The sequence below is a fragment of the Aotus nancymaae genome, unplaced genomic scaffold (assembly GCF_030222135.1).
Source record: "Aotus nancymaae isolate 86718 unplaced genomic scaffold, 86718_ANA_hifiasm-v0.15.2.pri h1tg000016l, whole genome shotgun sequence".
Lineage (NCBI taxonomy): Eukaryota > Metazoa > Chordata > Mammalia > Primates > Aotidae > Aotus > Aotus nancymaae.
Window position 1 is genome coordinate 64,788,065 of NW_026988428.1, and position 15,579 is coordinate 64,803,643.

General features: G+C 39.9%; 1 pseudogene; it reads right to left on the bottom strand.

The window, feature by feature from the left end:
* Nucleotides 1-12,799: 12,799 nt before the first annotated feature.
* LOC135275332 (U4/U6 small nuclear ribonucleoprotein Prp31-like) lies at nt 12,800-13,617 on the bottom strand (annotated as a pseudogene).
* Between the last annotated feature and the right edge of the window lie 1,962 nt (nt 13,618-15,579).

Sequence of the window (15,579 nt, forward strand, 5' to 3'; positions counted from 1 at the left end):
TGATTTTTACATTGTGTACCTCCTAACAAATTATTGCAGCTATTATTACTTTATTAATTTATCTTTCAACAATCATATTAAAGATATAAAAAAGTTTGTTTTTCAACTATTATGCTAAAGATATAAACTGTTACATACTAAAGATATAAAAGATACCTAAAAATTTCACCATTGTTTCAGTATTAGAGTATTCTGAATTTGACTATGTTCTTATTTTTTATTAGTAAGTTTTACACTTTCGTAGGTCTTCATATTGCTAATTTGCATCATTTTTATTCAGCTTGAAGAACTTCCTTTAGTATTTTTTGTAAGACAGGTATAGTGGTGATGAACTCTCTTAGCTTTTGGTTTTTTGGAAAAGTCTACCTCTTTTTCATTTTTAAAAAACAGATTTTCTGGGTAAAATATTCTTGGTTGATATTCTTTTTTTTTCCCCCTTTGGTACTTTGAATATATCATCTCACACTCTCCAGGCCTGTACATTTTCTGAGAAGTCCACCGCTCTTCTTACTGGATCTCCCTTGCATTTAATATGCTTCTTTCTCTTGCTGCTTTTAGGATTCTCTCTTTGTCTTTGACATTTGACAGTGTAATTATAATAATTTGTCTTGTTGGAGTCTTGTTTGCATTAAATCTGATTGGAGACCTTTGTCTTCCCTATACCTGGATATTTATTTTCTTAAAATATGTTTTCTGGCCTTTTGTCTCTTTCTTCTTCTTTTTGTAATCATATAATTTGGATATTTACTCATTTGATGCTATCTCATAAGTTTTATACGTTTTTGTCATTTCTTTTTATTTCTTTTTTTCCTCTGACTGGCTTTGAGTTCACATATACTTTCTTCTGCTTGATCAATTCAGTGGTAGATGCTCTCTATTGCATTTTTATTTTCTTCATTGCATATATTAGGTCCAGATTTTTTATTTTTATTTTTTGGAATTTTAATCTTTCTGTTAAGTTTTTTTATTTTGGTAAGTAATTGTTTTTCTAATTATATTGAATTGTTCCTCTGTATTATCTTGTTCACCTAGCTTCTTTAAAACTATTATTTAGAATTTATTGTTAGGCAGTTCATATATTCATTTCTTTAAAGTTGGTGTCTTAGTCTGTTTTGTGTTGCTATAAAGGCACACCTGAGACTGAGTAATTTATAAAGAAAAACATTTGTTTGGCTCACAATTCTCATGTCAGGAAAATCCAAGAGTGAGTATCTTGTAAGGGCCTCAGGTTTCTTTTACTCATGGCAGAAAGAGAAGGGGATTACCACATTCCAATCTTAACCCACTTCATGCATTTACATTAGTTGCCTCATCACTGTGGACAAATACATTTATTTAGGATTGAGTGAGTAATAGATACAGGTGTTGGGATTACTCTGATGAAACGGTATCACGTCTTCTGCTTGGTGCTGCTATTGACTCTGTGACCTCACCAACTCAATCTGTAAATATAAGCCCTCCTTCTTGGCATGTAGGGCTTTCTGGGTTCTTATAGCTCTGTCTATTTTCTGTAACCTGCCATTGTCCTCTCAAACCGAAAGCAAATGCTATGTCCTCCTACCTAATCATACCCTCAATGGTCTTGCCCTTCCTGCCTAGTGTGATCTCATGGTTATCTGACAAATAGATGGCCCTAGAGTAGCTGTAAATATTTTTGTCACCTACAATCTTGTTTGCATATATGTTCTAGTTTTCCCTAAAGGTCCTCTAGCTGGAAGAAAGAAAGAAAGTTAGAAAGAAAAGTTGTTTTTTTATTATTATTATATTTTAATATAATATACTCTGAAGTACACGTGCAGAAGGTGCAGGTTTGTTACATAGGTATACAGGTGCCACGGTGGTCTGCTGTACCCATCAACCCATCATCTACATTAGATATTTCTCCTAATGCTCTCCTTCCCCTAGTCCGCCACCCCCTGACAGGTCCGGTGTGTGATGTTCCCTTCCATGTGTCCATGTAATCTCATGGTTCAACTCCTACTTATGAGTGAGAACATTTGGTGTTTGATTTTCTGTTCTTGTGTCAGTTTGCTGAGAATGATGGCTTCCAGATTCATCCATGTCCCTACAAAGGACATGAACTCATTGCTTTTTATGGCTGCATAGTATTCCATGGTATATATGTGCCACATTTCCCTTGTCTGATCTATCATTGATGGGTATTTGGGTTGGTTCTAGGTCTTTGCTGTTGTACACAGGGCTGCAATGAACATACGTGTGCATGTGTCTTTATAGTAGAATGATTTATAATCCTTTGCATATATACCCAGTAATGGGATTGCTGGGTCAAATGGAATTTCTATCTCCAGGTCCTGGAGGCATCGCCACACTGTCTTGCACAATGGTTGAAGTAATTTACACCTTCACCCACAGTGTAAAAGTGTTCTTATTTCTCCACATCCTCTCCAGCATCTGTTGTCTCCAGATTTTTTAATAATTGCCATTCTAACTGGCATGAGATGAGATCTCATTGTGGTTTTGGTTTGCATTTCTCTAGTGACCAGTGTTTTTTTTATATGTTTGTTGGCCTCATATATGTCTTCTTTTAAAAAGTGTCTGTTCATGTCCTTTGCCCACTTTTGAATGGGCTTGTTTGTTTTTTTCTTGTAAATATGTTTTAGTTTTTGTAGATTCTGGATAGTAGCCCTTTGTCAGATGGGTAGATTGCAAAAATTTTTTCCCATTCTGTTGGTTGCCGGTTCACTCTAATGATTGTTTCTTTTGCTGTACAGAAGATCTGGAGTTTAATTAGATTCCATTTGTCTATTTTGGCTTTTGTTGTAAATGCTTTTGGTGTTTCAGTCATGAAGTCCTTGTCTATGCCTGTGTCATGAATGGTTTTGCCTAGGCTTTCTTCTAGAGTTTTTATGGTGTTAGGTCTTACATTTAAGTCTTTAGTCCATCTGGAGTTAATTTTAGTGTAAGGTGTCAGGAAGAGGTCCAGTTTCTGCTTTCTGCACATGGCTAGCCAGTTTTCCCAACACCATTTATTAAACAGGGAATCCTTTCCCCATTGCTTGTTTTTGTCAGGTTTGTCAAAGATCAGATGGATGTAGATATGTGGTGTTACCTCTGAGGCCTCTGTTCTGTTTCATTGCTCTATATCTCTGTTTCGGTACCAGTACCATGTTGTTTTGATTACTGTAGCCTTGTAGTATAGTTTGAAGTCAGGCAGTGTGATGCCTCCAGCTTTGTTCTTTTTGCTTAGGATTGTCTTGGCTATGCAGGCTCTCTTTTGGTTCCATATGAAGTTTAAGGTGTTTTTTTCCAGTTCTGTGAAGAGGGTCATAGGTAGCTTGATGGGGATAGCATTGAATCTATAAATTACTTTGGGCAGTATGGCCATTTTCACAATATGGATTCTTCCTAACTATGAGCATGGAATGTTTTTCTATCTGTTTGTGTCCTCTCTTATTTCCTTGAGTAGTGGTTTGCAGTTCTCCTTGAAAACATCCTTTACATCCTTTATTAGTTGTATTCCTAGGTATTTTATTCCCTTTGTAGCAATTGTGAATGGCAGTTCATTCTTGATTTGGCTCTCTTTAAGTCTTTTATTGGTGTATAGGAATGCTTGTGATTTTTGCACATTGATTTTGTACCCTGAGGCTTTGCTGAAGTCGCTTATTAGTTTCAGGAGATTTTGGGCTGAGACGACGGGGTCTTCTAGATATACAATCATGTCATCTGCAAATAGAGACAATTCGACTTCCTCCTTTCCTAATTGAATACCTGTTATTTCTTTTTCTTGCCTGATTGCTCTGGCTAGAACTTCCAGTACTATATTGAATAGGAGTGGTGAGAGAGGGCATCCTTGTCTAGTGCCAGATTTCAAAGGGAAAGCTTCCAGTTTTTGCCCATTCAGTATGATATTGGCTGTTGGTTTGTCATAAATAGCTTTTATTATTTTGAGATACATTCCACTGATACCTAGTTTATTGAGGGTTTTTAGCATAAAGGCTGTTGAATTTTGTCCAAGGCTGCCTCTGCATCTATTGAGAAAATCATGTGGTTTTTGTCTTTGGTTCTGTTTGTGTGATGGATTACATTTATAGACTTGCATATGTTAAACCAGCCTTGCATCCCCAGTATGAAGCCTACTTGATCGTTATGGATAAGCTTTTTGATGTGCTGTTGCAATCAGTTTGCCAGTATTTTATTGAAGATTTTTACATCTGTGTTCATCAAGGATACTAGCCTGAAGTTTTCTTTATTTGTTGAGTCTCTGCCGAGTTTTCGTATTGGGATGATGTTGGTCTCATAAAATGATTTAGGAAAGATTCCCTTTTTGGAATGTTTGGAATAGTTTCAGAAGGAATGGTACCATCTCCTCTTTATGTCTGGTAGAATTCAGCTGTGACTCCATCTGGACCTGGGCTTTTTCTATAGGTAGGCTATTAATTGCTGCCTCAACTTCAGCCCTTGTTATTGGTCTATTCAGGGTTTCAACTTCTTCCTGGTTTAGGCTTGGGAGTGTGCAAGTGTCCGGGAATTTATCAATTTCTTCCAGATTTACTGGTTTATATGCACAGAGTTGTTTGTAGTAATCTCTTATTGTCAGCTTCTGGATTTACTGATTTTTTGAAGGGGTTTTTGTGTCTCTATCTCCTTCAGTTCTGCTCTGATCTTAGTCATTTCTTGTCTTCTGCTAGCTTTTGAGTTTTTTTTAATCTTCCCCCTCTAGCTCTTTCAATTCTGATGATAGGGTGTCAATTTTAGATCTTTCCTTGCTTCTCATGTGGGCATTCATTTGTATAAATTTCCCTCTAGACACTGCTTTAAATGTGTCCCAGAGATTCTGGTATATTGTGTCTTTTGGTTTGTTCTCGTTGGTTTCAAAGAACATCTTTATTTCTGCCTTCATTTCGTTGTTTATACAGTCAACATTCAAGAGCCAGTTGTTCAGTTTCCATGAAGTTGTGTCGTTCTGAGTGAGTTTCTTAATCCTGAGTTCTAATTTGACTGCACTGTGGTCTGAGAGTCTGTTTGTTATGATTTCCATTCTTTTGCATTTGCTGAGGAGTGATTTACTTCCAATTATGTGGTCAATTTTAAAGTAGGTGTGGTGTGGTGCTGAGAAGAATGATATTCTATGGATTTGGGGTGGAGAGTTCTGTAGATTTCTATTAGGTTTGCTTGGTTCAGATCTGAGTTCAAAACCTGGATATCCTTGTTAATTTCTGTCTCGTTGTTCTGTCTAATATTGACAGTGGAGTGTTAAAGTCTCTCACTCTTATTGTACAGGAGTCTAAGTCTCTTTGTAGGTCTTTAAGAACTTGCTTTATGTATCTAGGTGCTCCTGTATTGGGTGGGCATATATTTAGGGTCGTTAGATCTTTTTGTTGCATTGATCCTTTTACTATTATGTAATGCCCTTCTTTGTCTCTTTTGATTTTTGTTGGTTTAAAGTCCATTTTATCAGAGACTAGGATTGCTACTCCTGCTTTTTTTTTGCTCTCCATTTGCTTAGTAAATCTTCCTCCATTCCTTTATTCTGAGCCTATGTGTGTTCTTGCACGTGAGATGGGTTTCCTGGATACTGCACACTGATAGGTTTTGACTTTTTATCCAATTTGCCAGTCTGTGTCTTTTGATTGGGGCATTTATCCCATTTACCTTTAAGGTTAATATCGTTATGTGTGAATTTGATCATGCCATTTTGATGCTAGCTGGTTGTTTTGCCCATTAGTTGATGCAGTTTCTTCACTGTGTTAATGCTCTTTACTATTTGGTACATTTTTGGAGTGGCTGGTACTGGTTATTCCTTTCCATGTTTAGTGCTTCTTTCAGGAGCCCTTGTAAGGCAGGCCTGGTGGTGACGAAATCTCTCAGCAATTACTTGTTTGTAAAGGATTTTATTTCTCCTTCACTTATGAAGCTTAGTTTGGCTGGATATGAAATTTTAGGTTGAAAGTTCTTTTCTTTAAGGATGTTGAATATTGACCCCCGCTCTCTTCTGACTTATAGCATTTCTGCCAAGAGATCTGCTGTGAGTCTCATGGACTTCCTTTTGTGGGTAACCTAACCTTTCTCTCTTGCTGCCCTTAGCATTTTTTCCTTCATTTCAATCCTAGTGAATCTCATGATTATGTGCCTTAGGGTTGCTCTTCTTGAGGAATATCTTTGTGGTGGTCTCTGTATTTTCTGGACTTGAATGTTGGCCTGCCTTGCTAGGTTGGGGAAGTTTTCCTGGATAATACCCTGAAGAGTGTTTTCCAGCTTGCATTCATTCTCTCCATCACATAAACACATAATCAACAGATTCACCAGGGTTGAAATAAAGGAAAAAATTCTAAGAGCAGCCAGAGAGAAAGGTAGGGTTACCCACAAAGGAAGCCCATCAGACTCATAGGGGATATCGTGGCAGAAACCCTACAAGCCAGAAGACAGTGGGGGCAGATATTCAACATCCTTAAAGAAAAGAACTTTCAACCTAGAATTTCATATTGAGCCAAACTAAGCTTCAAGAGTAAGGAGAAATGAAATCCTTTACAAACAAGCAAATGCTGAGAGATTTTATCACCATCAGGCCTGCCTTGCAAGAGCTCCTGAAGGAAGTACTAAACATGGAAAGGAACAACCAGTACCAGCCTCTGCAAAAACATACAAAATTGTAAAGATCATCAGTGTTATGAAGAAACCGCATCAACAAATGGGCAAAACAACCAGCAAGCATCATAATGGCAGGATCAAATTCACACATAACAATATTAACATTAAATGTAAATGGGCCAAATCCCCCAATTAAAAGATACAGACTGGCAAATTGGATAAAGAGTAAAGACCTATTGGTGTGCTGTATTCAGGAGACCCATCTCAAGTGCAAAGACACACATGGCTCAAAATAAAGGGATGGAGGAAGACTTACTAAGCAAATGGAAAGCGATAAAAAGCAGGGGTTGCAATGCTAGTCTCTGATAAGAAAAAGACTTTAAATTAACAAAAATCAAAAGAGACAAAGAAGGGCATTACATAATGGTAAAGGAATCAATGCAATAAGAAGAGATAATTATCCTAAATACATATGCATGCAATGCAGGAGCAACCAGATATATAAAGCAAGTTCTTAAAGACCTACAAAGAGACGTAGAGTCCCACACAATAATAGTGGGAGAATTTAACACCCCATTGTCAATATTAGACAGATCAATGTGATAAAAAATTAACAAAGATATCCAGGACTTGAACTCAGATCTGGACCAAGTGAACCTAACAGACATTTACAGAACTCCCCACCCCAAATCCAGAGATATACATTATTATCAGCACTACATCCCACTTATTCTAAAATTGACCACATAATTGGAAGTAACAATTCTATGCAGCCATAGAAAAGAATGAGTTTATCTTCTTTGCAGGGACATGGATGAAGCTGGAAACCATCATTCTCAGCAAACTAACACAAGAACAGAAAACCAAACACCTCATGTTTTCACTTGTAAGTGGGAGTTGAACAATGAGAACACATGGACAGAGGGAGGGGAGCATATCATACCGGAGCCTGTTGAGGGGTGGAGGGATAGCTGGGCAGTGGGGGGCTAGGAAAGGGATAGCATTAGGAGAAATACCTAATGTAAATAATGGGGTGATGGATGCAGCAAACCACCATGGCACATATATACCTATGTAACAAACCTTTATGTTCTTCACATGTACCTCAGAACTTAAAATATAATAAAAAATGTTTTTAAGGTAAAAAAAGAATGTTGAATATTGGCCCCCATTCTCTTCTGGCTTGTAGGTTTCTGCTGAGAAATGCACTCTTAGTCTGATGGGCTTTCCTTCGTGGGTAACCTGACCTTTCTCTCTCATTGCCCTTAACATTTTTTCCTTCTGTAATGGACTGTCCCAGGTTCTTGGCCTCCCCTGCCCCAGGAATGGGGGAAAGGTCCTGGAGGTGCGGTGGGCTCCATTCAAGTAAATATCGGACCCAAAGAGTTTTGCAGAAAGTGATTTATTAGGCAGAGAGAAGTAGGGAGAGAAAGCACAAGCTCCTATGCTATTGTGGGAGGTGATTCAGAGATGGAGTCTGTATAGGTAAGGGAGTAGGGGGGATTTTAACCTGGGAGTTACTCCCACCCCATTCAAGTCCTTGTCCAGTGAGAGGAGCTTTTCTAGACCTCTTCTGGAGTGATTGATATTTGACTCTGATGTGGGATTGGCTGCCTGGCTTGCAATAGAGCCCCTCCTCCCAAGGCTTTTGGCAGTCTTTTTAAACAAAGGAAGCTCACCTGGGCTGTCTACCTTTCCACATGAGAAAGTCAGACAAAGAACTCTAGGCTCTCAGATGGGGTTAGGGGTGGATAGAGGTATGGCACTGGGAAATTCTTGCCTTTGAAACCATGCCCTTTGTGGATCCGGGAAGAGAAGTCCCTCAGTGCCCCTCTGAACAGGAAAGTTTAACTGCTGTTTGGTCACAGTCATTGGCCACTCTTTAACTACTTCCTGCTGAATTGGGGCATAGAAGGGGCCCTGCAATTGAGGTTTCCACTAGAGGGGAGCTTCTCAGGGGTGCAAGTTGATCCAGAGATCCATGATAGAGCTGATAAGCTAAGGACATCTGGGGTTCCATTTGCAGGATCACTTGTAGCTTTATGGTTTTAATTCTAGAAAAAAAGAATGTGACACGAAGGTTAAAGATGAGAAGACCAGAGGCCAACTACTACAGAATGGTTATAAACCTAGGAGAGGACTAAGCCAGGACAGCCAGTTGTTAATCAAGCTCCACAATACTGTTTCTTGAAGGTTTATAGCCCTGTGTTTGATTGATCCCTGGGTTCTTTAATTTTGTTTAAGACAATACCTGATTGGTTTATAAAGTAGCAGCATTTCTTCCTAGAAAGAGATACCTGATTGGTTTATAAAGTAGCAGCATTTCTTCCTAGAAGGAGACAGATTTCTTCTCTCTTGGTTGTTAGCAGATTTAGGGCCCTTCTACTTTGAAGAGCTATGGCAGCTAAAGAGTTAAGCTGTTTTTGCAGAGTGAGCTGCCTCTGCAGAGGGAATTAGCAACCTTTTCATGTTATTAACTCCTGAGATAGCTTATATTAAAACTGAGTAGAGGTAGTAACTTTTCTAATGCCAGCACCAAGTTTTCCTATTATTCTGGATTCCCCTCTCCAACTATGAAAGGAACAATTGGAGTTTGAGAGATAGCAAAGTTAAGAGTGATAGTCTCGTTAATGCCAGGATGTAAATTAGACTCATGAGCAGTTACTTTCCTGGGGATCTTGTCAGAAGAGCAAACGTACATCCTCAAATGGCTCACAGGTGTACAAAGGGTCATCTCCTGGAACTTCAGGCTGAGGAGTGGAGGGCCTATGATTTTCTTCAGGTGTCCAAGGCTTTAGCCAAGTGTGATGAATCCATGAGTCAATTCCCACAACTTCAACTGCCGTTGGGATAGATGGAATAACCAAAAATGGTCCTTCCCAAGATGGGCCTAGAGAAGGAGAGTCTGAGGGGAGAGACTTAACAAGCACCAGGTCTCCAGGCAGAACAACCCTTTCCCTTTTCCCTAGGGTGTTCATCAGATAAGGTGCTAAGAGCCTGTTTGTACTTAGCCAAGAAGATTATATCTTTTATTAGATTTACTGTTTCCTTGTCTAATACAAGATTGTTAATAAGAAAGGGCCATCCTTAAAGCATCTCATAGGGGCTGAGTCCTATTTTCTGAGGAGAGTTTCAAGACCGTAAGAGTGCTATCAGTAACGGAGAAGGCCACGGGAGGTGGGTTTCCTGTGCCAGTTTCTTTAGGTGTCTCTTAAGAATTTCATTCATCTTTTCCCCTTTCCCTGAGGACTGAGGCCTCCAAGCACAGTGGAGATGATACTGTATTCCTAACGCCCTGGAAATTCCTTGGGTTACTGCAGCTTTGAAGGCAGGGCTGTTATTGCTTTGAAGATAGCGAGGGAGTCCAAATCTAGGGATTATGTCATTAATTAAGATCTTTATTATCTCTTGGCCTTCTTCTGGTCTACAGGGGAAAGCCTCAGCCCAGTTTGTCTAGGTATCTACACATACCAGCAGATATTGAAATCCCTGAGACTTAGGCCTATGGGTAAAGTCCATTTGCCAGTCTTCACCTGGGTAATGACTCACTGTTCCCCGGGAGGAGCTTTGTGATGTGCCAAAGGACTATTTTTCTGGCATATTTCACATCCTTTGACTATTTGTTGAACAGCCTTGAAGAGACCTTTCTCAGTAAATATAGATTTGGCTATTCGATGTGTATTCTCTATACCCATATGGAAGGTTTGATGCAGGGTTTTAAGTACTTTCCACTGACTGGCAGCAGGTAGGAGTACTTTCCCTCCTCAGTAGCTAGCCACCATGGAGGAAGAAGATCACGTCCCTGGGAGATTGCCTGCTCTGCCTCTTCTGATGAGTGTTGAGGTCTAGTTCCCTGGAGAGGGTTTTCCCATATTAAAGGTCCTTCTCTAAATTCTTGTCTAGCTGCCTTTTTTGCCTCTAGGTCAGCCTGGTGGTTGCCCTCTGCTTCCTCCTTATTTCCTTTCTGGTGACCCTGGCAGTGTAAGACTGCTACCTCTTTGGGTTCTTGGACAGCTTGTGATAAGTCTAAAATTTCTTTATGATATTTGATGGGTGTTCCTGCTGAGGTTAGGAGCTCTCTTTCCTTTCACACGGCAGCACGGGGATGCAGAAGCACATTTGGAATCTGTGTACATGTTTATTCTCTTTCCTTTTCCTAATTTCAGAGCTTGAGTGAGGGCTACTATTTCTGCCAGCTGGGCACTAGTTCCAGGAGGAAGGGAGTTACCTTCAAGCACTGTTTGATCACTGACTACTGCATGTCCTGCTTTTTGAACTCCATTTTCTATAAAGGAACTTCTGTCAGTGTATAGGTTAAGGTCAGGATTGGCTAGAGGAATTTCTAAGAGATCCCCTTGAGCCATATAGTTCTGAGCTATAACCTGCTGACAATTATGTTCTGTGTCTACTCCTTTCTTAGGAGGAAAAAGTAGCTGGGTTGAGGACTGTACACGTGCGCAGCTGAAGCACAGGCCCTTTGAGCATTAAGGGCTGATATTTAAGTAGGTGATTGTTAGACAGCCATAGGCCTCATTTAGAGGCCAGAATTCCAGCTACATCATGTGAAGTCTGTACAGTTAGATCTTTCCCTTGCACTATTTTAACAGCTTCTGAGACCAGTATAGCCACTGTGGCTATGACTCACAAGCAGTGTGGCCAGCGTTTTGCTACTGCATCAATTTCCTTACTTAGGTATGTCACCAGATGTGGCATGGTCCCCTGAGTCTGGGTGAGAACCCCCAGTGCCACTCCTGACTTTTCCATAACATATAGGGAGTTGTTCCCTGTAGGAAGGCTTAGAGCTGGAGCCTGTGGTAGTGCCTGCTTCAGGGTCTGAAAGGCTGCCTCAGCTATAGGGTCCCATTGTATTAGATGGGTGTTAGCTTTTTGGGTTTCCTTAATCAGAGTGTATAGTGGTTTTGCTACTTCACCATACCTGGGAATCCACAACTGGCAAAAACCAGTTATTCCCAAGAATCTCTGCAACTGTTTTAAGGTCTTTGGGTGGGGGAAGGCCAGTATGGGTTGGAGACATTCTTTATTAAGGGCCCAAGTGCCCTTAGACAAGACAAGCCCTAGGTATTTTACCTCTTGCCTACAAAGTTGGGCTTTTGGTTTGGAAACCTTCTATCCACAGGCGACTAAGTTTAGGAGGTCCTGGGTGGCCTGCTGACACTGAGTTTCTGAGTTTGTGGTTAAAAGTAAGTCATCCAGGTATTGAAGAACTCTGGATATTTTTCAATGTTAGCCAGGCTCTTGCTCAGGACCTTCATACTTTTTCACATCCAGATAGGGTACTGGATGTCAAAAGTTACTAAGGTCCTGGGCTAAAGCCTGGCTAAACAGGTGGGGGCTATCTGGAAAGCCCTGGGGTAACACTGTCCAGGTGAGCTGAGAACTCTGGTCTAAAGGGTCTTTAAAGGTAAACAGAAACTGGGAGTCAGGATGTAATGGAACCCAGAAAAAGGCATTCCTAAGATCCAGGCCTGTAAACCATTGTGCCTCTCCTGGTATTTGAGAGAACGAGGTGTTAAGGGTTGGGTACAGCTGGGTATTGTGGGGATCGCTCCAGCATAAGAGACCCCTAAGTGTCTCCGCCATAATGGAGCTTGAGCCCAGACACATTTCTCCCCCCTGGAGGCAGTCGAGCTGAGGGAAAGAAAGAATTGAAAGAAGCTTGAGTTTGCAGAAGTTTATCTCTGGTCCACTGACCTAAGGGCTAGGTGAAAGCTGTGTGGTTTTACTAGGCTTGAAGTACCTGCTCTGGGCTAGTTTTGTGACTTTATTTACCCTCTATTGATGGGTCCCATGCTTGTTCCTGTGACTGCTATTTGCAAAGTTAATGGGTCTATTGCCTCTTTGGTGCCTTGCATAGATCATTAACATTTTAACTATAGGTTTCCCCATCCTGATAATGAGACCCACCTGCATGACTTGATTGTACCCATTGTGTGTTTTCCGCTGCCTAAGCTTGTAGCCCGATGGCTTTCTCTTCCCTTTCATAAGATAATGGCATCTGTTCCGGTAAATGAGATGGGACAAAGAATGCTTATGTAAATGAGGTGGAGCAAAAGAATGTTTCTGTGAATGAGGTAGGGCAAAGATATATACTAACTATGTGCACAATAAAGTTGCTGGTTTAGGCATTGCTAAATTGGGCAATTGCCTGGCCAGCCCTCCAGACTCCAGCTTTCTGTCTCTCTTTTCTTCTGCGCACTCTCTCTTCCAGGTATTGGGACCCTCTTGCAGGTCAAGAGACCCCGGCAGACGTGCCATTCTCACAGACCACAACACCAAGCAGCATGATGTTGCAGGCGGGCATCTTGGAGAGGTTGGTCAGGCCGCTGGCCACACCCATGATCTTGGCAGCTGTGGACGCCCCATGATGATGGACAGGCTGGGCACTATGAAGGACATTTGGGACTCCACGTACTGGTAGATGTGGTGCTTGGAGGCATTCAGCTCCAGCACCATGTCACAGGCCTCCCCCAGCTGCTCCATCTCTTCCTCTGACAGCTGCTGCCCCTGGGTGGTGGAGGCAGTGACACTGACCACCATGATGGTGGCATTGGTGAGGATCTGCTGCAGGTTCTCATTGTTCTTGCACTTGTCCAGGCTGTTGCCCAGCTCCTTGACCGTGCGGATGTAATCCAGTGCATTGGGGACCAAGGACTCCAGTTCAGGGAATCTCTTCAAATACTTATCCCAAATGAACTTATGGATGATGTTTAGCTCGTTTTTGATCTCCACGGTCAGGTTGTTGGCATCCACAATGACGCGGTATTCAGGGGCTGCTTCCACTGGTCCCATCACTTCTGAAGCTTTGGCTTGCTTGCTGATATACTCCTCAACCTTCATCATAATCTCAGCAAACATCTTACTGTCCTATAGCTTGGCGATGGTCTTGACCAAATCCCCGGAAAGATCCAGCTGTGTCTCCTCCTGCACATCCTGATCGCTGGCTCCTCTTCCTCCTCCCCATAGCTTCCTCCTTCCTCTTCTTCTGCTGCCTCTTCGAGATCGGCTAAGAGCTCATCTGCCAGAGACATCCCAAGGCCTCTCCTCCCTGCGCACCACAGTTTCTAAGAAATAAGCTTCCCCTGAAACATATATTCTTTAGTCAAACCTACAGTTCCAAAATAAGATATCCATCTTCCATAGAGAAGATCCATGTTCTCCAAGTTCACTCTTCCAAGCAATTGAGTGATAAAAATAGGGGTCTTCTCACTGATCTGCACACCTGTAAGAAATGATGAACACAGTAGATTAAACATATCTAGCTAAGTTCCCACCCACAGCAGTATAGATGTGACCAACTTGCCCACTGTGAACACCATCACAATACTCATCAAGTATATTTACATATAGCACTTTATAATGTTATAATTCCAACCCATTTTTAAGTAACAAGAAATAGTAATTAAATTTGACTTTGCCATATCAAATTCAATAATAATCTCACTCTCTCCCTTTTATTAATTCTTTTAACAAGTATTGAACAGGCACTATGTGAGATCTTGAAACTTTCTCAGTAATAATTTTTGCACTTGTCAATGTTCCCAGTTGTATTAAATTATCAATAATTAATTTATATTTTGTGCATAGTGCTAGCTCAATAAGCTTCTTTCCAGTAAGTTGCTATATATCTCCAGGTTGTCCATAAAATACAATAATTACCTGTCTCAAATTCCATAACAATTACACTGACATGAAATGTGAGCATTCCAGAATGGTAGAGTTGGAAGACTTCTATTTACAATTTGAGAAACACAACCATTTTTCAGCAGAAAAATAAAGAGAAGATATAGTGAAAAAGTGAGGGATCCAAGAGTTTTAAGTCTTTAAAATACACAGTTTTTGTATAAATATAACACCTCCCCCATCCCATGGCTGTACCTCATAAACTTGTAGAAATGGCCAAGAATTAAAGGAATAGGAGAAGGAGCGGAATATTTACATAAGCATTTTAAATATAGGAAGGATATAATCTGCATTTTACAGATTTCAAGGAAATTCTCCTGGAAACACTGTAGATGGGAAGAGATTAAAGGATGGAAATGGAGCTGAACGGCATTTTCAGAGGAGGAAATTATAATCTTCTTGAATGGCACTAAGCACTCAGCAAATGTGCAACACCAAAACAAGCACTTTTAAGGTAAATTGCTAATTTAAAATATGAAATCTGTAGGTAATCTATCATCAGTAGCATCGGTAGAGAAATAGAGATTTCATTATGTTTTATAATAAAAAGTGTTTATTCCAAATTTAAAATGTTAATAGAACATATCAATTTATTTGATGCTCCAAACTGTCATATGAGCTACTATTATCCTATTATATAGATGAATAGATTGAAACAGGTGCATCATATAATCTGTTCAAAGTCACACAGCTAAAAGATAGTGGGGCTAAGTACGTGTTCTGTTTCCAAAGTATGTGCTTCTCTGATCTGACAACTATTAATTATGTCAACAACAAAAACATTTTTACTTTCTATAATTATAATACCGTCAAATTAAAATGAAATAATAAAAAGTAACCAAAAGAAACTATTATTTCTAAATTAAGAGAAAAATCATTTTTCAGGAATCATTGAATCAAACAGAAAATATAAAGTAAACCAATAGAAATCTGGGTATTAAAGGAAAAAGTGCTTTGCATCAAAATCAATGGTGTTCAGCTGTAGCTAAAAAAATTGTAAAACCTTGAGTGTGCCTATTACTAAATGAAACAGCTAATATACTTTTTAAACACAAAAAAGCAACTACATATATTAGAAAAATGAATTAATAAAAGATGAAATTAATGATTTAGGTGCACAAAGTAATATAAGAAAGAATATAACAGAAATAAGAACCAACAAAATAGATAAAATTTTTGTGGGCATGATTTACAATAAAGAGAGAGAGAGCAAAATTGTGAGAGGGCTGCTAACACAACTCAGCACACATCTGGAAGAACAATTCCCTATTTCAGAATATCATCAGAAATAAAATTTATTTCTATTAGAAAAATTTAAACAATCTTAAG